The sequence below is a fragment of the Mus musculus genome, chromosome 4, assembly GCF_000001635.26.
Source record: "Mus musculus strain C57BL/6J chromosome 4, GRCm38.p6 C57BL/6J".
Lineage (NCBI taxonomy): Eukaryota > Metazoa > Chordata > Mammalia > Rodentia > Muridae > Mus > Mus musculus.
In genome coordinates, this window is record NC_000070.6 from 98,318,836 (window position 1) to 98,342,727 (window position 23,892).

Below are 23,892 nucleotides of genomic sequence, written 5' to 3' on the forward strand. Positions count from 1 at the left end.
CTCTGGAGAACCCTTAACACAGGAAGCTATTTATCATAACAAGCTTGGTTGATACTCTTCCCATACTGAACCAATTAGGTTCCCTATTTCGTCATACTTCATAACTCGGGATGATAGGCTTCCAAGTATGGTACAGTGGAGTAATTGAATTTTGATCAAACACACATGGCTCATAACCCAGTATGTGAAATTTTCAGAACAGTTCACAGCTTTTAAATATCCAGTCAACATGTTGCCAAAAGTACAGGATGTACTTGAAGCAGGGGAAGAGGGAAGGGAGGGCTGGATCATGGTAGAGCTGTAAAACAAATATTGTTTTCTCTCCTTCTCTTCTGATTTTTCAAATAGCAGTAGGGAAGGGCTGGAGGATATCACACTGTGGCTCAAGTCTTCCCTTGCCTTGTTTCTCACACACAAACATCTTTGAGTCTTGTTTCAGGTGAGCTTCTTTGTTTACAGTGTGAAACTAGTTTTACATGTGACTATTTTCATGTCACATGTCCATGACAAATGACCTGCTAACATTTCCCCTTATATCAACATCCAAAACATATTTCTTGACCACCTGATATACGTGGAGTACTAGCTGTTCAGGTGAACGCTTTGGAGCCTGAGAAATGATCCCTACTTCATGTGATATATCATATACAGAAAAGCAGACAGAAAATAAATCAAATGCAATAACTTTATACTTATAACCAGTGAAAAGTGGCATGAAGGAAGACTCAGACACCAGGAATGACAATAATGTTTATCTGATTGATCCAGAAGGGATGGAGTGGAGAGAAGTATGGGTTATACCTCTAGGGATGCACTCTTGACGACGGAACACTGAGGAAATGATATTCCCAGAAGACCTCAAGGATAAGCCTTCAAAACCAGTGAGAGTCCAGCAAGTTCAAAGACATGAAGCACAATATACTGAGAGTGCCAAAAAATGGGGCTAAGGAGTGGGGAGACTACACTAAGGCAAAGAGTTATACAAGGCTTAAGTATGCCAGGATGGTGATACTGGAAGACTAGAGAGAAAGCTGGAGGCATTGCAACGGTCTGAGTAGGAAGTGATAATGACTTGGAACACAGCAGGGCTGAGGACCAGTGAAGAGATCTGAGGGTCTCCAAGAGGTGACATGACTTGAAGACTAAATGTGGGAAGTTGGAGGAGAAGGCTCTCAAGCCCATCTCCAGGTTTCTAGCTTAAGCAAGTGAGTGAATCAAGTCTGCTGACTACAACTTGTTTCTCTAACCCTTAAGTTACATACATTAGAGCCCACGCAGATGCCTGAAACCTTCTCGGGTCGCAGGTCTTCCTTGAGTGCTGCTCCTGTGCACACGCTGGGGTACAGGAGTTTTCATCTGTGTGCTCATCAAACCTTCATTAGTAGAAGACTCTCCCTGAACTATGGAAAAGTCACGTGTGAACACAACCTTAAGTTTTTCCTTTCCACTCTGCAGACATACTTAGAGATGCCTGCCAATGGAGCAAGAACTGGAGAAAAACAAGCTGGCCCTTTGGGATCATTTAAGAACCAGGTGTGTTTCCTTATCATCACATAGAGTTTCCCGGGCATCTTTGGTGTGCAGGCTAGGAGATAAATAAAGATACATTCCTGGCCTGAGCAAAGAATATATTCTCTCAGGGGATAAAGGGGAGGAAGGGAGAGAAGGGGGAAGAGAAAGGAAAGGAGAGTGGAGATTGGGGGAAGGAGAGAGAGGAAAAGAGAGGGAGGTAGGGAGTGGAGAGGAGGGGTGGAGAAAGGGAGAGGGAGGAAGGGAGAGGGAGAGAGAGATCAGCACAGCACAGCACAGCACAGCAGGTATGTCAAGCAACTTTGTCCCATTTAACTTAAGGCAGGATTACTGACTACAGAGGTACCCAAGCACAGGCACAGCCATGAAAGACTGGAGAGGGTGTGTTTGAAAGACGTCTTTAAAGAGACCAAACGTTTGCTAATCAGAGAAGAGGAGGAGGAGGAATTCTAAGAGCGGGCAACAGCCCTGGGAAAAGCAGAGAGGTAGCTGGGTACTGAGGGTCAAGCCCCCAGGGAAGAGCAGAAGGTCCTGAATCCAGGCTGGGAACGAAAATGTGACTTCCGGTTCTCTTCTGGAACCTGTTAAACTCTTACCAGTGTGCAGAGGATACTCAACACCTGCCCTAGAAAGTTCTAGTTTTGAGACTCAAATACAGATAAACAAGGGATCCCTAACTGCAACCATGGTCTCATGAGCTCTGTGTTTATCTCCTGGGGTTGGGAGCACCTCTCTCTCCAGATCCATTGCAAGTGGGCACTTGACCACTCCTAGAACTCAGATCTTCTAGAGGGCCCAAAAGATGTGGCAATGGGTTCTTGTGGGCTGGTGAGTGCCGACAAGAGAAGGACTGTAGAATTTAATCTCAGTCGGCAAAGCAGTACCATTGCTCTGGTGTGACAGTGACCTCCACCAGAAAACAAAGAACGAAAGCGTGTGTGTGTGTGTGTGTGTGTGTGTGTGTGTGTGTGTGTGTGTGTGTGTGTACGTGTGCGTGTCCTTTAATTTTTAATAGCTATTCAGACAGTCCTTGGAGAGGGAATTGGCAGGTTCAGCGGGAGGCTACTCCCCCACCTGTCTCCAGGCACTGCAGACACAGCTGCTGCGGAAGGAGACAGTCAAAGCTTCCAAGGAAAGAAATGGTGCGGAGAGCTGGGGGTGGGAGGAGGGCGCCTTTCACACAAGCCCACTGGGGACTGGGCCTGTCTAGCAACTGCAAAAACAAGCCAAGAGGACACAGTCGGGCTCTATACAACTTCATGTTAAGTAAAATCCATTCAAGAGCCAGCTCAAGAGCCGCTTCAAAATCATTGGGGTTTTTTTTGTTTTGGTTTGGTTTTTGTTTTTTAATGGGAGAGCAAGGTAACCAGAGCTTTGGTGAGGCCATGGTCAGGTTTTGCTGCTTGAATCAAGAGGAGCCCTGAGGATTTACGCGCTGTCCTAAGACTTGAAACCGAGTACACAAGACACAAAACTTCCCCGTACAGTGCCTAGCAATGTCTTTATCTGTACTCCCCTAGGCTGAAAGGACACACAAGGTTGGGTTAAAGTTCAACTCCCAAAGAAAAGGAGGAAGGGGGGTTGGGGGGAGGACAGAACGAGAGAAACAGCGGAGTCTAAGAGACGGGGAGGAGGAAAGACTGGGGTGGGGACGACAGAGAGAATAGCAGCCCGGGCCAGATTTCAACTGTCCTGATGCAAATGTTAGCAATTCTACGGTGGCCGGGGGCTCGCTGCTCCCCCAAAGTAAAGCAGCAATTAGAAAAGGGGAAGAGGCCGTTTTAGAAGATGAAAACTAAAGCAAGGAGGTATTTTTGGTATCGTTTTAATCACAAAATAGCATGAATGTGGTCTGTGCCTGCGTGCTACACAAACGTCGATTTCAATACAACTGAACGCTAGTTTGAAAATTTCCATTTTTGTAATTTGCTTCCCTTTGTTAGGCCAAGATTTGAGAGAAACCTGGCAGCGTCCCCAAGCCTGGCACGGGATCGCCTCAGACGCACTCGGCTGCTCCGGAGGCGGAGCGCGAAGCATCGGACCCGGCGGGCGGAGCCAAGCCAGCGGGGCGCAGCGCAACGCCTTCCGCCAGGGCGTCTGCCGCCACCTACCGGCGACCAGGCAAGCGTCAGTGCGACCCCAAAGCAAGCTGCTGTGAGCTGGCTGGACCTGGTCCCAGCCACTAGCAACAGCATTTCCAACAAAGGCCACCCGTCTTAGCCTACCCAGCTCAGAAACTCCTGTCTAAGTGCTCTGCCCTAGGAGTTGATCTAACTGCTTTATGTAAACCCAACCTGAGGACGAAGGCAGTCTGTGATCCCAGTATACGCTCAGCGAAGAGTGTGTGCTCCCACAACAGTAGCGTGAATGAACATATGAATGAATGAACCAACCTATTTAAAAAAAACAACAACAACAACAACTTTCAGATATATTTATGTTTGTCAGACATTTTGTTGGTGGCTAGTAAAGTCTACAATAACTGTGTGTATCCCCTCTCCAATGTGTGCAGCAGTAATGTACAACTGCCAAATTCATCCCATAGCCTCCCTTTACAGTTGCGTAAAGACGGGTTCCTGAACGTTAAGTGCTTTTTCCTATGTCAGTTTGCTGGTCATAGACCTAGTTCAGACCTACATTTTATTGACGTGTTTGGTATTTATTTTGTAAGGAAAGAGAATCATTTCATCTTTCTGTAAGCTAGCCTGCCCTGACACATATTCTTAGCCGACTGGCTAAAGGAGGTAGCTGGCTCCACCAACTACCTATGGTTGATCCCTGAGCTTCTGTCCCAGATTTCTTCTCTCAGCCAAAGCAGCTGCTCATACACTTTCGTTCCAAAAATCAAGTGTTGCTCCAAGCTAATGCCAACTGGTCTAAAGGTAAGAGTCTATTTCTTAGAGCCTAAAGGAGTCTTGGAGATTGTGTGTTAGTGAACTGCAGGCAGGTGCATTTTCTTTGAATCAACACACGTTGATATCCAGTATTGATCCTATAGCACCTCTACTACTCCAAGATGTGCAATAATGCAGCTATTGAGTTTCCCAATGACAGCTAGACGTGAAGATAGTATCAGTCAGTTGAAGTAGAACTTTTGCTGTAGAAATTAACACCCAGAGTCTATAATATAAAGGGTCCTTCCAGCATAAGGTTCTGACTTCGTTTTGTCAGGTGACTATGATTCTGGGAAGGCTGGGATCCAAAGCTGCAGATTCAGACCACAACCCACTGACCAAGTGGAAATCACATCACTGTGAGGATAGAAACACATCCTAACTGTTGATCGTGATGGCAATGGTAGCCATGCGTGATTGTTAAGTACATTCTACATTCCAGGCTCTGGGCTAACTACATGATGTATAGAATCTCATCTGTCTTCACAGAAGGACTATGAGGCTTTCCATTTTTATCCTGTTTTCATTTTATCCTGAATGAAATAGTTGAAGCTCAGAGAGTTTGAGAGGCTCAGCTCTGGTTCAGTCCCCAGTGGTGAGGAGCCTACCTACTCGAACTCCTGATTGACTCCGGCTCCTAACCTTAACGTGATAGGATAAGTTGCTCACCCTGCACTGCCTCCATTCACTTCCCCATCTCCAGTGCAAAGCTCCAGAGTGGGTCCCATGCTTCTATTGACAGCTAGTGAAGGCATGATATGAATTACCTGTTTCTTTTTCATAAGCATATTCCTAGATCCAGCCATGGTCACACCTCCACTGTTTCACGGAGGGACTCAGTGGGACTGGTTCTCAACTGGAGGTCAGTCTGACATCCCAGAGACAAATTGCAATGTGTGGGGCTGGGTTTAGTGGCTACAAATGTAGGCAGAAGGTGTTACAAGCCCCTAGTAAGTAGAGGAAAGAGTAACTGCCAACCACATTAGATAAACAATGCAGCTCACCACGAAAAAAATAATAATAATTGTTTAGCCCCAAATGCAGTATCTGAGTGTTGACAAACTCTATTTAGAAATCTAAAACTGCACAGCCAAACATTAGCTGGAACTCGGGAATCCTGTGGAAGAGGAGAGAGGAAGGATTGTAGGAGCAAGAAGGATTAAGGACACCACAATAAAACAGCCCACAGAATCAACTAACTGGGGCTCATAGGAGCTCACAGAAACTGAAATGACAACCAGGGAACCTGTGCTGGTCTAACCTAGGTCGGCTGCGTATATATGTGACAGCGGTGTAGCTTGGTGTTCTTGTGGGACTCCTAACAGTGGGAGCAGAGGCTATCTCTGACTCTTCCCTGTTGGGGGAACCCTTTTGCTCCTACGTGATTGCCTCATCCAATCTTAATATGAGGGAAGGTGCCAAGTCTTACTGCAACTTGATATGCCATGCTTGGTTGATGTCCATGGGAGGGCTGCCCTTTTCTGAAGGGAAACAGAGGAGGAGGGGATCTGGGGAAGCGGGGTGGGGGACTGGGAAAAGAGGAAGGAGGGGGAATCTGAAGTCTGGATGTGATAGATATGAGAGAAAAGATTTTTTTAAAAAGAAAGAGGGAGAAAAAAGAAAGAAAGAAAGAAAGAAAGAAAGAAAGAAAGAAAGAAAGAAAGAAAGAAAGAAAGAAAGAAAGATTGAGTCAGATAGGTATACCAGGTGCCTAACACAGGATGTGCAGGTGCAAATCTGAAGTATAAGTTTTCCGTTGACACCTTGACAATGACAAAGGATAAGAGTCTCAAGAGCCATGAGTTTATTATGGTCTAGCAAGGTTTGGTAGAGGAGATGGCACGTGAGCAGGAGACCAAAAAAGAGACAAGATCTAGATTCCAGATGAAGGGCCATCCATCATCCAGATGGAATTCCATCATTCCATTGATGCAGGGTGGGGGTTATACACAGGGAATGTTGACTTGTCTTCAGTGGAGTGGAGAGGAAGAGATATGGAGAGACGTGAGAAAGGGAAGTGACACTAGAGTCAGATCACAGGGCCTAAGAACAAAGAGAAAGACTCTGGAGTTCACTATAAGTCATGAGAGCCCATCTGTCACTCTTACGTAGGGAATCATACTGACCCAAATGTCTCGGGGGAAACAAATCAATGAATAAAAATAGATAGCAGTGGATAAGGGACAAGTGGCTGGAGACATAACACTACTGCTACGCAGTCTACTGGTAAAAATACTTCTTGCATTTTTTTAAAGATTTATTTATTATATGTAAGTACACTGTAGCTGTCTTCAGACACTCCAGAAGAGGGTGTCAGATCTTGTTACAGATGGTTGTGAGCCACCATGTGGTTGCTGGGATTTGAACTCCTGACCTTCGGAAGAGCAGTCGGGTGCTCTTACCCACTGAGCCATCTCACCAGCCCATACTTCTTGCATTTTAGTAATAGTGGCAAGCACTAATAGTAAGTCAGAACCTCTGATAAGCACAGTGTACATAACCCTACTTCATGCTCCTTGCCTCTTCTAAGAATTTCCTCATTTTGTCACCTGAGACAACAGAGTCTCAGAATGGATAGGAAGTAACAAGATTGAAACTGACGTCCATCTGTGGCCACTATAACCTATAGTGCCTGTTGCTTTGGGTGCTGAGAACTTAGGATGCTTGACCTCTAGACCAATCTGTTCTTTTTTTGGAGTGGGGAGGGTTACAGCTTAATAGTGACATGTTTTTGTGTCAAGGTGACAAGGGGTCAGTTGACCTGGCTAGTTTTATGTCAATTGGACACAGGCTAGGGTCATTTGAGAGATGGAATCCTCAACTGAGAAAATGCCTTCATAAGATTGGACTGCAGGCAAAATCTGTAGAGCATTTTCTTAATTAATGATTGATGGGTGGATAGCAGTTGTGGGTGGTGCCATCCCTGGGCTGGTGGTCCTAGATTCTATAAAAAAGCACTCTGAGCAAGCCATGAGAGCAAGTCAGTAAGCAACATTCCCCTATGGCCTCTGCATCAGTTCCTGCCTCCAGGTTCCTGCTTTGTTTGAGTTCCTGCTCTGACTTCCTTCAGTGATAGTCTATGACATGGAAGTATAAGCCAAATAAACCCTTTCTTCCCAACTTGCTTTTGGACATGGTGTTTCATCACAGTAATAGTAATCCTCACTAACACAGAAATTAGTACCAGGAGTAGGGTACTAACGTGACAGACTTGACATTGTTACTTTGGGAAGGATTGTGAAGGGACTTGAAACTTTGGGTGAGAAAAATAGTTGATTGTTCAAAGCTTGGTGAGCTGTTCTACGTTGAGAACAATGTAGGCAATAGAAGCCTGGCTGGAAACATTTCATAGGGATGTTTGAAATTCTCTTAATAACCCTGTCAAGACCATTGCATATTTTAAATTACACATCTGTGTTTCTGGACAGCTGTGACTGAAGAATCAGCCACGATTAACAAGAGACCAAAACCACTGGAATTAAACCTTTGCTTTACTGGGACAATTGATGCTGGTTAGAGAGAACTGAGAAATTAGTGGTTACTAAGATGAGACCAGCATCCCTAAGGTGAAATCTTCTGGAAAGTGTTTCCTCCAAATCAGCACACAGAAGTGATATTCTAGGAATGGCCAAAGTTGTATCAGGAGCTGGCGGCAGAACTTGGTAGTTTAAGAGTCATCCAGATGGTATTCGTTTTGAAGACATGAAGAGGTCATAGAGAGCAGCTGTGGCTCAACACTGTGAGTGCTCAGGAGAGGCCATTGGTGAAGGTGCAGCCTCGGTAGCAGTTGGAGCCCAGAACTGAAAGGGTTATGGAGAGAAGCTGAGGTTTGGCACCATGAAGAGAATCTGGGAGAGGCTATTGGTGAACGTGCAGCCAAGCTGCACTAGGAAATGCCAGCATTTTAAAGATGTCAATACCATGGGATGACCACTAAGAACAGCAGCAGTGGTGGAGTGGAGTCAACTGTAGTCCAGAAGATAAGCTATGTGCGCTGCAGAGAGTAGAGCCAAGAGAAATAGCCCAAGTTACTTGGAGGAACCCAGGAGATTGTGAGTGAATCCCAGACATTAGACATTGAGTTATTTGCACTTTTGGGGTTGGCTTTGCTTGATTTTAGTGGTGCCCTGATTCTTCCTTCCTGGAGTAAGAATGTATTTCATTTATATTTTATTTTACAGGATCTGAGCTAAATAGTTTTATGTCAACTTGACTCAGACTACAGTCATTTAAGAGATGGGAACCTTAACTGAAGGAAAAAAAAGCCTCTATAAGGCTGGACTGTAGGCAAACCTGTAGGGTATTTTCTTAATTGGTGATTGATGTGGGAGGACCCAGCCCATTGTGGGGGGTGCCAACCCTGGGCTGATGGTTCTGGGTTCCATAAGAAAACAGTCTGAGCAAACAAAGAGGAATATGCCAGTAAGCAACAGCATCAGCATCAGCTCCTGCCTCCAGGTTTCTACCCTGTTTGAGTTCCTGCCCAAACTTCCTTTAATGATGGACTATGATGTGGAAGCATAAGCCAAACAAAGCCTTTCGTCTGTAATTTGCTTTTAATCACGGTGCTTCATCACAACAGTAACAACCCTATCTACAACCGTAAGCAACTCAGGTCCCCAAATAAACGGGGAAAAGTTCCAGAAACAGCCTCAGAAAACCTGCTGCTCCTTGACAAGATAGAGTTGATGGCAGGCCTGGTGTTTCTCTTGGATTACGTGGGAGAAAGGGAGCAAAGGCAGTCAGCCATCATGAATGCACCTACAGCCGTTTCCATTGCCCACTTCCAATGACGTGGTACAGACAAACGGGCATGCTCTAAGACGTCTGAACAAAAGACCAGAGTTATGGCCTCTCCTGTGTGCTGAGGCAGCATGCAGAAATCATGATGTAGAAAGGACAGCTCCTGAGCAGATCTAACCAGACCCAGGTGTGCAGTCTGCTTTTGTTTGAGAGTCTTCTGGGCAGAGGCAAGAATGGAGTAGCAAAGTGTCAGCCATATCTATAGACAGTGGGACAGCACTGCAGTGGGTTTGGGAACCAACAGAGGTGTGACCCCAGTAGCAATGGTGTGTCTTTGGCGAACCTGTATAAGCAGAGTGACTTTGGTAACCTAGGAAAATAAGCTTTTGTCGTGAAAAAAAAAAAAAAAAAACTGTATCTCAGAAAGCTAGAGAAGAAATGCCCATGGACCTGAGAACATCCCTGAATATTGCAGAACTCTCAATGGGACCTGAGAAGGTAGCTACTCCCCCAGAGAGGCCAGGCTGGAGACAGCGACACTGCTTTCTGGTCATCACTCCTGACTTATGTGACTCCAGTGTACTTACATTGAAAAAATTCATGTGATCTAGAATTTAAAGGTCAAAGTTGCAGGATTTAAGATTCCAACTCTTTCTTCTAAAATTCCATAGCTTTGAACTGGTCCTGGTAGCACAGACCTGTAATTTCAGCTACTCGGGAGACAGAGATAGGAGAGTCTCCAGTTCAAGGCCAGCCTTTATAGTGTAGAACATGTGTGTCTCGAAATGAAAAGTGTTTAAAAGGTTGGTGTTATCTCAGTAGTAGAACACTTACCTAAAATGCTCAAGAACTTCAGTTAAATCCTAGTAACACCCAAGTGCCCACCCAAACACACACATGCAGTGCAATACATACCAATAACAACAATAATTATTTAAATAAAACCCTATAGCTCTAAAGAAACAGAGCAACGGCAACTACGCTTAGATGTTCACATTCTAATTAACTAAAATCTTTACATTTATTTCTGTATGTATGTATGTACGTACATATGTATGTATGTTTCTGTGTGTTGACAGGTTAAAGAACAACTTATAGAAGTTGGTTCTCCTCTTCTGCCATAGGGTGCCCAGACATTGAACTCAAGTCATCAGCCTTGGTTGCAAGTGCCCTTGCCCACTGAGCCATCTCACCAGCCCCACTAAACCTTTTTTAAAGCAGAATAAAACCTTGATGTGAAGACATGAGCTCACAAAGCTCAAAGGTTGCCTTTGTAGCATCAAGCTCGATAGATACGCGCATATGCTCTGAAATGTTCACCCCAAACATCAAGTGTTCAATAAACACATTGCCATAATTTTTATACCCCATTTCAAAATAAAAAGCTAACCTTATGCACCAATATGCCTGTTTTCACAAAGCCTTTGCCCACAGTCTGTAAGTTGTCCTAATACTAAGACCAAATGCCAAAAAAGCAATGTTTTTGCCTTGAGAAAATCTGGAAGAGGCAATTACAGTAAAACGTACTCCTCTGAAGGATCGGCTTCACTGTTTGCTTGTGTAAGTGGCATAATTAGGCCTCTTCAAACCAAACAGTGTCCTGAGCAAAGAGCTGAGACTGGAAATCCAAACTTCTCCTCCTTAGAGCTCCTCCATTTTGTTGCCCTGAGTGGGATATTCCTCACAGGGATGAAATTTAAGACTAGAGGCACAGCATGAAGATTCAAGGTCTTCAGACAACTGCAAACAATCCTAGCTACCCACACATACCCTACAGGCCAAAACATCCCCTCTGGATTCGCAAGAGGATAATGTGCTAGACAATACCAAAGCATCAAGTTGGTTTCCAGTCCTATGGATTCTTACTAGACATTACTTACTAGTGCAGAAACACAAGCTATAGAGATAAGAAGGAACACATTAAAATAAGACTCTACCACCACCCCCACCCCCAAATCTGACTTCTAAGTTAGTTAAAGAGGACACAGCGAACACAGAACAATGGAAGATTCATTCCTCAGGCACTTGCTACCTACTTTGAACTAAACCCTGTACTAGGTAATATGGACCCTGACACTGAACTGGTTCCATTTGTCCAGTTCAACACTTACTATATTTGCTGAAATATATTGGCATATACTACCAGAGTACATTTGTCCAAGACCACAGTTCCAAACATTAATATGTATGTAAGCCAGCTAAAGAATATGATTCAGTAGGTCTGGGTAGGCCCTGAGATCTTGTATTAGCAGTGTCCAAGGATTGCTTGTGTTGCTGGACCATAAGCCATATGAAGTGGTGAAGGATGACACCATATCCTAACTCCTGGATATAAGGACACAAACGGGAGCAGGAACCCTTGTTCTCTTGAGCCTTATATTCAAACTGTGAATCTAACATTTAAAGAGTTAATGTATGGTAATAAGAGAGGTTAAGCCATTTTGAGAGATTCATGTGAGGGCTTCTAAGACTTCTTCTAAGTATCAAAACCCACTTTTCCTGAAGAAGAGATATTCCTAGTGAGAGCAATTTGCAAATACCACATAAAGGAATGAATGGTATTTCAGGCCAAAGGAACAGCATGTTTGAAGGCTTGGAGTACAGGAGAGAAAAATTAGTTAGCAAGTATTTACTGGATTGTCACTGGGCATGTGAAGGTCTGGTCCTTGCCTCTGAGGTCAGAGCCTAGTAGGGAAACAGGAAAGTCGCACTATATGATACCAATTAAAATCCAGTAAAATCAAGACCTGGCACATAGTAAGTCCTCATGGAGTGTGTGTTGAAAGAAGAATGACTATAAAAATGCAATGTCAGTGGTTGGCACAGTACAGCCGAGATCTGTCTTAGTACATGGTCAGGGGAGGGGGAAGGTCTATGGAAGCCCAGAGAGTATGTACAAAGCTCTAACTGTGCCTGTGTGGTTTTCTAGTGAAGAGGCCAGAACATTCACATTCATGAAGTGGTGAAATGAATTCAATCACCGTAAATAGGTTAAGATGCTCTGGAGGTGGAGTCAGTAGTCTATGGATCCCTTAGTAATGACAAATGAGCATGCTAGTAGAATCTCAACACAGAAAACCTTGGGTCTTCGTGAGCTGAACCCACTTCAGCTTGCTTTCAAATGGCTTTTTAGCATTTCTTCGTTGCTATTTTTAAATCTGGGTCTGCCCTTTTTCTCGGGGATCCTCAGCAGCAATGGAGATGCCTCCTCCTGAAAACACTTTATATTCGCAAAAGTCCTTCCTCTTATTGAATTCCCAGCTAGGACAGCACTCTCCTGTTAAGAATGTCAACTCTTTGCATTGTCTGATCTTTTCTAGGAAACTTTCCGCCGAGCGGCAGTTGCTGTGACCGCCTGGGCATCAAATGGCAATTAATTGGAACAGACTTGATAAATGAACTGTGGAAGGGAGCGCTGTGTTCATGACTAGGTGCCTCCATGGTCATGCATAGCAGACCAGGCGCTTTCCCACCCACCTGCTTATGCTGCCACAGTGAACACAAATTTACATACCTGGAAGAAACAAGACTTTCTGAAGCATTTGCAAAAAATGCAGGAAATCTGTCTGTCGTGGCTAAAACACCCCCACTGCTCCGTTTGGCATCGTTCTCGTTCATATTCGAAGCATTGACAGTGTTTCCCCTGACTAGCTGTAGCAATTATCACACTGGTGGCAACTGAAATGGCTTTTCTAATTCTAGAACCCGGGTTCCATGAAATAGCAAAGAAGAACCCCCCTTAAGGTATAGGAATGTTTAGCGTTTTTAGAATAAAACAAAACGGAAACTATAGCAACTAGGTGTTCTCATAAGAGGGTCATGTTCAGATCAGAAAGACAATAGTTTTTTTTTTTTTAATCAGTATGGGTCTTTGCTAGTGTGGATATCATATGCACCACTTGCATGTAGTGCCTTTGTAGGCCAGAAGAGGGCATCAGATCTCCTGTAACTGGAGTTACAGAAGGTTATGAGCTACCATGTGGGTGCTGGAAATTGAACCCAGGTCCTTCGGAAGATTAGCCAGTGCTTCCCCCCCCCCCCCAGTGGTTAAGAGCACTGACCATTAAAGATTTATTAACCTGCTCCTGGAAATATGCCACTAGCCTTGAAGACAGCCCTCACTGAATATATCATTTTAGAATTGTTACATTTTTTAAAATATTTTTATTACATATTTTCCTCAATTACATTTCCAATGCTATCCCAAAAGTTCCCCATACCCCCCCCCCACTTCCCTACCCACCCATTCCCATTTTTTTGGCCCTGGCGTTCCCCTGTACTGGGGCATATACAGTTTGCGTGTCCAATGTAGCCAGTGCTCTTAACCACTGAGTTATCTCACTAGTCCTGGAACAATCGATCTTATTTCCTCAGGGCGAGGCATACTTTGTGTCCAGTGATTAATGTCACACAGTAAGGGGGTCAGAGACAGACTTTCAAAGTTGGTGAGTGAGTGTCCAGGAAAGGAGGGCAATGGCAGCAGCTAACTTTCTCAGCAAGTGCAGCATCTGAACATTTTGTCTTTCCAGACACCCTGCTGGGTAACCACAATTATTATGCACATTCTACAGGTAAGGGCCCTTGATGACATCCCCCTGGTCTGTGGAGGAGGCAGGGTGCTATTCGCTTCTTCCCAACTCCAGTGGCCCTTCAGCTTACGCAGTTGGTATATTTTCAGTTAACCATACTAGAGGTAGTGAGTGGTCAGAACAATTAAATTATTGTCACTTTATGTGTGCCCCTGAGTGTTTGTCTGAGTGTGTGTGTGTGTGTGTGTGTGTGTGTGTGTGTGTGTTGATGCTAAGTATGCCCTTCCTTATGTCCCAGGGTGAACAAAGAGCTGGGTATAGGCAAGTATTCCACACATCTTTTGTTAAACAAAATAATTTCAGAGTGCCTCAGAAATTTACCCATCAGGTAATTGAAAGGAATGAACACTTGGGAAAAGGAATTATTAGGATCGTTTTAGAGGATGCTGTGTCATTAATTGTCAAAATGTGAAATGTGTGAACCCCTTGATCCATAGTCACACACATAGGAATCTACTTACACGGTTATACAGAAACACTAATGTATATATACACATACATAGAGATAATATAGAAAAATAAAGACAGAGACATAGGTACACAAATATATGTATAAAAAGGCATGCGTAATACCTGGAGCAATATCTCTATTATCAAAGTGCTGGCCATGAAAGCATGGGGGATCTGATTTTGATCCCTAGCAGCCATATAAAAAGGTCAGGCATGGTGGCACATGCTTGCCGTCCCAGTGCTGGGGAAGCTGAGACAGAAAAATCCCATCTTATGGCCAGCTGGCCTCATAGGTGAGCCTCAGGTCCTAGTGGGAGACTTGTTAAAAAACAAGGTGGACAGGTGCTGAGGAACAGTACCCAAGGTTAACTTCTGGCCTCTAACCATACAGACCCAACTGTGCGCATACACACCTCCATACACACACAGAAAACTCTATGCACACGCATCTAAATAAGCACAGATTTATTCTTTGCAGATCCATTTATGCTCAAACATAAAACGCAAGCAACTTAAGTATCCATTAATAGGCAATGATTAGAAAAATGATTGCAGGAGAATTATTTGAACAATGCAGTTTCAGGAAGCTGGGCAATATAACAAGATGCCATTTTTTGAAAATCCCTGTAAAACCATGATGTACAATAGTATGTATATTAGTATGTGCATATTAAAAGATTAGAATAGATGCAATACATGTGTTAGGTTAATTACACAAGAAACTGCTAGTTCTACATTACTACTGACCTGAAGGAGTAATAATTTCATATTTTCAAACTTAGTAGATGAACAGGCATGAAGCAATTTTTAAAATATTTATTTTATGCACATGTGTCAGAATATATGTATGTACCCTATGTGTATGCCTGCAGAAATCAGACAAGACCATCAAATCCCCTGGAACTGGAGTTAAAAGTGCTTTTGAGTCACCACATGGACTTAGGACCCAAACTCTGGTCCTCTGTAAGAGCAGAGAGTGCTCTTAGTGGCTGAGCCATCTTTCCTACCCCATGAAGTGGCTTTTTTAAGCTTAGTGGTAATTGAAAAAGAAAACAAGTTGCAGACCAGCATACATAGTATATTAAGAAACAGAAATATGAAAAGTAAACAAAAAAGTTACAAGTTGGCAGGGTTGTTTCTGGGCATAACAGTTTTGTATTTACCCAATATAATTCCACAAAGCTGTAATTTTTCAACATTAAGAAGATTTATAATTTATTCTAAAAAAATTTGTTTACTAAACTGATCCCAAAGTGCTTGCACATTTTCTGAACAAAAGAAGTATTCTAAGGCAAAGGAGACTGAGCAGTGGGGTGAAGGTGACCATGGTGGAAAGGAGGTGTTTACTCTGTGAAAGCCACACAGGAATCTTCACCGCGATGGCACAGGACTGAGACTGGACTAATAAATGTTCCCATCCACATGCAGTTCTAAAGACAGCGACAGGGCCGGGAGAGGGTGGGAGGGCTTCAACGCCAACTACAGAGACTGAGGAGATGCCAGGCTGCATCTGAGGGACCGGAGATAAGCAGCATGGCTGAGACCTGAGTAGGAAGAGGGAGAGTGCTAGGAGTTAAGTCAGAAAAGTAAGTAAGGGCTGGGTCACAGGGGACTGGGCTGGGTCACAAGGGACTAGGCTAGGTCACAGGGGACTGGGGTTGGTCACAGGGGACTGGGCTGGGTCACAGGGGTCTGGGTTAGGTCACAGGGGACTGGACTAGATCACAGGGGACTGGGGTTGGTCACAGGGGACTGGGCTGGGTCACAGGGGACTGGGCTGGGTCACAGGGGACTGGACTAGATCACAGGGGACTGGGGTTGGTCACAGGGGACTGGGCTGGGTCACAGGGGACTGGACTAGATCACAGGGGACTGGGGTTGGTCACAGGGGACTGGGCTGGGTCACAGGGGACTGGACTAGATCACAGGGGACTGGGGTTGGTCACAGGGGACTGGGGTTGGTCACAGGAGACTGGGATTGGTTACAGGGGACTGGGGTTGGGATTTTTTTTTTTTTTTTTTTTTTTTTTTGTAATTGCAGTCACCACAGGAAGATTTTTGAGTGAAAGGGTAACCTTAGAAGTAACATCTTCCCCAGTCAAACCTGTGGATGAGAATACAGCCCTTGATACCTGGTTCATTCATGATTCTTATCGGGGAACTAGCTAAGCAATGCCTGTATTTCAGACTCAAAGGCATGCTGAAACGGGTGGTGTTGAAACCTGCACAATTGGAGATTATTTGCTAGGCAGTACAAAACCAATACAGGTCAAGTGTTTCTGATAGGAATCTAAAGTATAGGGAACAACTGAGACCAAGGCAGGCTCAGCCACACTTGGCTTCCCATTCCTGGAGTGTCCCTGGGGAAAAGGAGTTTGATGACTAGGTGACCCCATTAATCTTTGTCCATCTTTTCTTCCTCATCCCTAACAAAAGTCCCAAACACTGCGTTAACCTCTTCCTTACTGAATTACAGTGGCTTTGGTTGAACTTATTTACAGAATTGATTCAAGTCAGGAAAGGCTATATCTATAAGCTCAGCATCCCTCTGCTGCAGTCGAAAGGAAGAAAGAAAGAAAGAAAGAAAGAAAGAAAGAAAGAAAGAAAGAAAGAAAGAAGGGAGGGAGGGAGGGAGGGAGGGAGGGAGGGAGGGAGACGAGACGAGACGAGACGAGACGAGACGAGACGAGACGAGAAGAGAAGAGAAGAGAAGAGAAGAGAAGAGAAGAGAAGAGAAGAGAGAAGAGAAAAAGAAAGAAAAAGGCTGCCCAAACCCCGACTGGGTCGACATCCCCCACCTGCTGCTTGAGATGTTTCCAGACCAGAGGATTGGGATGAGCATGTAGTTTATTCTCCCAGTCAATGTCTGGCCATCCACAGCCCATCTGCCCTGGCCTCTTGCATGGATGCCTCCCAGGAGGAAGTCTGGAGATAAACACACCTAATTCAAAATCTACACTGTCCTTGGGTCGTTGGCAGGCTTCTTAACATCATGAAACCCAAGTTTCTTTATTTGCAAACTGGGGTGGCAGTGGACGCCTTCGCGGAGTGTTTGTTTGTTTGTTTGTTTGTTTGCTGTGACAACTTGAAGCACCATGCTTGCTTCACTTCACACTCTGTCTGCCCCTAGCGATAGAAAACTAGCCCAACTCATTATCATCTCTGATTTCTGTCATCTCTTGCTTCCTTTAACAACTATTTTTGACACCTGATCTTGATGCTGTTCCATTGTTTCTCAATTACTTTGTATCCGTGGGTCACGACCTCCTAATGAGGCTGCGGACAGACACCATATTTTATATTTCTTAGGGTCCCCTGAAGGATTTAGGTCAATCCAGGGTATACAGCAATATACAGGGAAACAGTAAAACATGCCAAATGAAATGAACAATCCATCATCATCAGGGTAACTTGAAACCGGCCTCGTTCAATGACCTGCCACTTAATTGGGGTTTCTCGTAAAAAGGCCCCTTCTCCATGGTATCCATTTTCAAGTTAGAAAGAAGAAGAAGACCAGAGTGCAAGCCTTTGCTTTTAAAAAGAAAACTCTTCATGCACCTCACGTTCGCATTTGACCCATGACTTCATAACCAGAAGAAAAGGAAACGAAAGCTCCCACGGAGTACCCTAAATTGTCCAACTCAAATGCTGTTTCCTAACTCCCAGACAGGAGTGCAGATCCACAAATCCTCCCTGTCCGCCCTTCTTGTTTTGCTTACCGACTTGTGAATTTAAAGGCTTAGGATTTTAAAATGTTGATTTAAAAAGAAATGAACCCCAGGTCTATGTACAAACTATGAGCTTCTCATTTCAAGGGAATACAGGTTAGGATACATTTGACCGTAGCAGCTGAAAGGGCAGGAGAGGTAGGGAGGAGTGGGGAGGAGGGGTTGCCATGAAGAATCTATTGAGAGAAGTGGGATCAGAGAGATGTGTGCACTTCTCTTAAGTGCATATCACTTAACTGCATAATCAGCTTGTGTTCCCAAGAATTATGCAGTCTCTGTCTGGCCCCCATTAGATTGAATGTGTTGCTACTCCAGTTAATTGCATATCAGCAAATTGCATAATTCAGCTATATGCACCCTGAACTGAGTTCCAAATGCCATCCAGTACAATGTAATCAAACTAGGGGAGTGAAGAGCCGGAATACTTATGAGATTCTGCCCATTTGTCACTTTTGGTTTGGAGAGGCTGCACTATAGAGCAGGCAGCCCATGGCTCACAGGCCTGGGCGCCTTAAGATTCCTATATACCTTTCTGCAGGGACAGCAAGCACCATCTCACGTAGTCTTCACACTAAAACTGATCAAAATGTGCCCAAGAGGAAGCAGGACGTCAGCATGTGAAGACTCTGACTCATAGCGATGCAGCTGCCCTTCCCAAGACCAGCATCAGTTACAAGGGAGAGCAGACAAAGCATACATTATTCTGGGTTCTGCCATCAACTTGCTGAGCAGATGTCTTCCTTCCCGACCCACTCAGTCTTGCCTGATTTACAGAACTGTCATGAGGACCCAGGAACAACCTGCACATGGATGTCAAAGCTAAGAACAATCTACAGTGGGGTGAAGATGGTGTCCTCCACACCAAGACATAAGCAGTCCAAACAGGGAACTGGTGCCACGGCTCAGCGGATGAGTGGTAGGAACTTACCCTGCAGGTCTAACCACCCAGGACCAACATGGTGGAAGGAGAGAACTGCCTCCCACAAATTATCCTCTAGCTTCCACATACACCCTGTAGCAGGCACACACACACACACACACACACACACACACACACATACACACTTGTGTCCATCAAGAGTTAACAAGGTGGCTCAGTAGTAAAAGTGTTTGCTGCCCAGCCTGATTTCCTCATGCCAGTCCTCAGAATCCACACAGTAGAAGGCAAAGACTGACTCTCACAAATTCTCCTCAGATAGATAGATAGATAGATAGATAGATAGATAGATAGATAGATGACAAAGAATCTATCAAACTCAAATACTTCAGTTTGAACAAGACCAGTGGGACCTGGTAAAACAGAGATGAAGCCCTTGAAAAGATGTATCCTGGTTTGGGTTCTGATAATTGCATTTGTGTGTGTGTGTGTGTGTGTGTGCGTGTGCGTGTGCGTGTGTGTGTATGTGTGTTTTCATACATGCATGAAGTCCTTGAGGAAACTGGAGGAAGACATTAGATCACCTGAAACTATAGGCAGTTGTGTGCAGAGACTCCAACCGGGGTCTTCTGTAAGAGTAGCACATGTTCTTAATCACTGAGCCATCTCCCTAATCCTTTGGTTCCTCTTATTAAAATATTTTATTACACTTACTTAGTATTTATGTGTACAGATATGTGCATGCCACTGTGCACGTGGAAGTCAGAGGACAACTTCCAGGAGCTGCGTCTTTCCTTCACAATGTGGGTCCCAGAGATCAAACTGGGGTAATTTAGATTTGGTGGCTGAGCCACCTTGCCAGCCTTTCAGTGTTTATTTTGTTGCACTTTCTTGAATCACATGCACAAGTGCATGCAAGGAGGTCCTAATAAGGTTGCTTGTTCAGCAGAAATAACAGGACAGCCACAGCAACCAGCAACAAGTCTGAGTGTTGGTTTTGAAGAAGAAACACACACACACACACACACACACACACACACACACACAATCTCCAGTATCCCAAGAGGGGTTGCCTTGCAGGTGCTGCTTCGTGGGATCTAGAGAAAGTGCCCATATGCCAGCTGGCACCCTTGGATTGCAGCCCAGAGACCTCAGAGATTCCCTTTGCTCTCTGCAGATTTCTTTGCACAGATGTCTTACTGCTGGCAGTACCTAGTAATACTCGGTGCTCTCTTTCTGACACCCTCCCTGCCTATCAAATATTCCTCGGAACCATCTGTAGGACTTTCTAAGTCACCTGTTACCAAACCGCAGAGGAGCTAACCGTGGAATGGTTAAAGGAGAGATTCATCGTTTGGTTTCTTACTAGTTTTAATATCCTGAGGGAAAGCATTTAGTCTCGTGAAGCCTTACCCAAACAATGAAGCCTTCTGAGGCTTTGCAAGGGTTAAATGGGAGTATTCATGCAATGCATTAGACACAGCACTAAGCAGCGTGACCATTTACTAGCAGGGGGCTCACATATTATCCTAGATAAACAACGATGAATTATGCATCAATATTTTTTACCGAACACTGAAGTAAGATTTGTTTCAGCAAGCATTTGGGCCTTAAACAATTGAATCTACATTTTCTGTAGTGCACTTAAGTGACTAATAAAGGACTTTGAGTTTGAAACAAGGATCCCATAGTATATAGTAAAATGTGCGCACGAGTGGTTCTAGGAGTGACTCAGTATTTCCACTCTGGCCAATTGCATGGGATGCAGCCACGTTTGATGGTCTGAGAAGAGCATGGTTGGGTGCCTGGAGAAGCTCACCCAGAAAGAAATGTAAATGTCAGTGGAATTAATGCGCAAACTCAGCTGACCAGCTGTTCTAAATGAGAGCATCAACTACTTCCCATCAGATAAACTAAAGCTTTGTGAAAAATATTTAGTGTAACACTCAAAGCCTTTCAAAATGTGGTCCTTTCATCAATATCCCCCGGCACCAAGTACAGAACCTGGTAGAATTATGCATTCAATAAGCAATGGTTGAATAAGTTAATAAGTTAATTAAATAATGACTCCAATCTTTGTTTCCAACCTCGTCTTCCTCTGTCTCCCGGAGTGAACCCTTCCCTGCTCCGAGGCTGTTCCTGAAATGAACCCTTCCTTGCCCCGAGGCTGATCTACTCACATTTTCATAAACACTAATTTCATAAAAGCTAATTCCTACCTCCAAGCCTTTGCTCACAGCCCATAATAACCAGTCCGTGTTTACTCATACCTATGCAAATTTCCCGTGCTTTTGAAGGCGATGGTTCTGAACTCTGCTAACTTGACTAAGCAGGGACATATTTCCTAGGATCTTTCCCGCATTCACACTGACCCAAAGAAAAACTCACAAGAGTGAGTTCTGGAGGGCTAAAGTCTTCATCCACGTGATGACCAATAGAAGTAGACAGAGCTGCAAACAGGTTCCCCCTGATCTCTGCCCTCTTCTGTCCCCATCAGCTGGTCTCAACAGCTGGCCCGGCTGACCAGGCACATAAGAACCTTAGAAAGCCTTCTTCAGCAGTTTCCTTCAGTAACAGCTGGATACACGTGGCCTCCCAGAATCCCCTTGCCAGTTCCCGCTCGACTTCAGGGCAGAGGCAAGAGACTGTTATTATTTCTGATCCCTGGGCCCCTTTCTGGACCTGATTGCCCCAGTTCCTCTTATAGCCCTTAAAAACTGTAATAAATCACTTTTCAAAAACACTCAACAGTTCTGCTTTTGGATCCAACCTGAACACAATGTGTGCAGCTACAATTCTTTGATGCATTGTGGGACTATCCCAGAATAGTTGCTTTACCTTGTTTTGACGTGATAGGTTTGCTCCCCCCAACTTGCGTTTAGCCACATACTGCCTTCTGCTACATTCGTGTGCGCATGCTTAAGGACAGAGTTGGTAGTCAGGGAAGTCTAATAAGAAGATGGAAGTTTATACGGTGTACCTGTCACCACTGTCTCCACGATCACTGAGAGGAAATTGATTTTGATGGGCTCCAAATCATTCCCATTACACTTGAGCTCAGCCGTAGACTCTTAGGCACAGATGGAGCTGGTGCAGATAAACCCGTCTTCCACATTTAAAGCCTCTGAGTGTAACGACTTAGACTTCACAGGCAGAGCATGCACACACAGAGCCCAAGAGGTGTCAATCCCTGCCCTACTTCCTGCACAGCCGTACTTACCTTTCGCACAATGGGCGGCCAGAGAATATTTGCTGGGTGTCAGTGGACTCTTCGGAGAATGAGCTCATGTGCTCTACAAACCAGGTGACTCATAGAGATTCCACCTTGGGGACAGTGGATAGGTAAGAGGGCAGCTAACACTCTTCCTGCATCTTAAAGCCTATTCGGCTAGAAGGGGTGGCACATGTCTTTAATCCCAACACTAGGGAGGCAGAGGTATGCAGATCTCTATGAGTTTGAGTCCAGCCTGGTTTACACAGTGAGTTCCAGCCAGGGCTACATGGAGAGTCCCTGTCTCAAAACCAAACAAACAAAAAACTGGGGGGGGGGGGGGGGCGGGGAAAGCTCGTTCAGCCGTAACAGCCCTTTCTGAACTAAAATAGACAAAGTACAAACAAATCTAGATAGTGACAAAAAGTGCCAAGACAATTAAAGAGTGTCATATTGTCTGGTACTAGACAGGGGGAGAGCTTCACAAACCCCCCCCCCCAGTGTATTAGCTAACTTCTTGATGGTCCCATAAGAGAACTGTGGGAGAGAAAAGAAGTTTGGGTCCAAGGGAGGCAAGGAGAATATTATGTAGGAAATACAAGGTTCAGAAAAATTACTGGACTCAACCAGACACTTGGGACACTGTTTCTGGTTTGTTGTCCTTCCCTAAATTTTGCTTTTCTCTACCATTCAAAAGACCACTAAAATTGGGGATAACTATTAAGTGGGGGATCTTATCATCTCCCCTTCACATTTTGGAAATACTATCATAAAATTGATCCACTACTCACAATTTTTTTTTAACTAGGTGGTAAAACAGCATGAAAATCAAATATTATCTTTCAGTATTAGAGTACCTATAGCCTTTGCCTTTTAAGTTCAAATTATATTTTAAATGTAATTATATTATTATATGTATAGGGTGTTTTGCCTGCATGTCTGTATGTGCACCATGCACATGCCTGCACGCCCTTAGAGGTAAGAGGTGTCAGTTCCCTAGAACCGAAATTATAGATGTTCCTGAGCCGCCACTTAGGTCCTGGAATTGAACTCAGGTCTTCTGGAAGAGCAGTCATTGCTCTTAACCGCTGACTCCGTTCCCAGCCCATTGCCTTTTCTATCTTGTTTTGAGACAGGACGTCAACAAGTTGCCCAGATCAGCCTTAAGCTTGTGCTCCTCCTGCTTCAGATTCCTCATAGCATGTCCATGCCATGCCCCTGCTTCAGATTCCTCATAGCATGTGAATGCCATGCCCCTGCTTCAGATTCCTCATAGCATGTCCATGCCATGCCCCTGCTTCAGATTCCTCATAGCATGTTCATGCCATGCCCCTGCTTCAGATTCCTCATAGCATGTCCATGCCATGCCCCTGCTTCAGATTCCTCATAGCATGTCCATGCCATGCCCCTGCTTCAGATTCCTCATAGCATGTCCATGCCATGCCCCTGCTTCAGATTCCTCATAGCATGTTCATGCCATGCCCCTGCTTCAGATTCCTCATAGCATGTCCATGCCATGCCCCTGCTTCAGATTCCTCATAGCATGTCCATGCCATGCCCCTGCTTCAGATTCCTCATAGCATGTGAATGCCATGCCCCGGTCAGACATTTTGTGTTTCAAATAAAAGCAAGGCCAGATGCATGCATTAAATCCCAGCATTCAGGAGTCTAAGGCAGATGGATCTCTGAGTTCAAGGTCAGCCTGGTCTACTGAGTGAGTCCCAGGACAGCCAGAGCTACACAGAGAAACTCTGTCTTAAAAACAAAACAAAATAAATTTAAAAAATAAATAAATAAAGCAAGAACTGCCCCAAAAAAATGGGTAAGTAGGAGTAGTTGTTCAATAGACAAGTGAGGGCTTTGTTTATTT

General features: G+C 44.5%; 1 long non-coding RNA gene across 2 annotated transcripts; it reads left to right on the top strand.

The window, feature by feature from the left end:
* Nucleotides 1-2,520: 2,520 nt before the first annotated feature.
* On the top strand, nucleotides 2,521-13,125 carry 0610025J13Rik. Of its 2 annotated transcripts, none has more exons than XR_376450.3 (3): nucleotides 2,521-2,672; nucleotides 3,474-4,412; nucleotides 12,488-13,125. It is a non-coding gene; the product is annotated as an RIKEN cDNA 0610025J13 gene (long non-coding RNA). The 2 variants fall into 2 exon arrangements; XR_376451.3 differs by lacking the exon at nucleotides 2,521-2,672 and adding an exon at nucleotides 3,123-3,338.
* The last annotated feature ends 10,767 nt before the right edge of the window (nucleotides 13,126-23,892 follow it).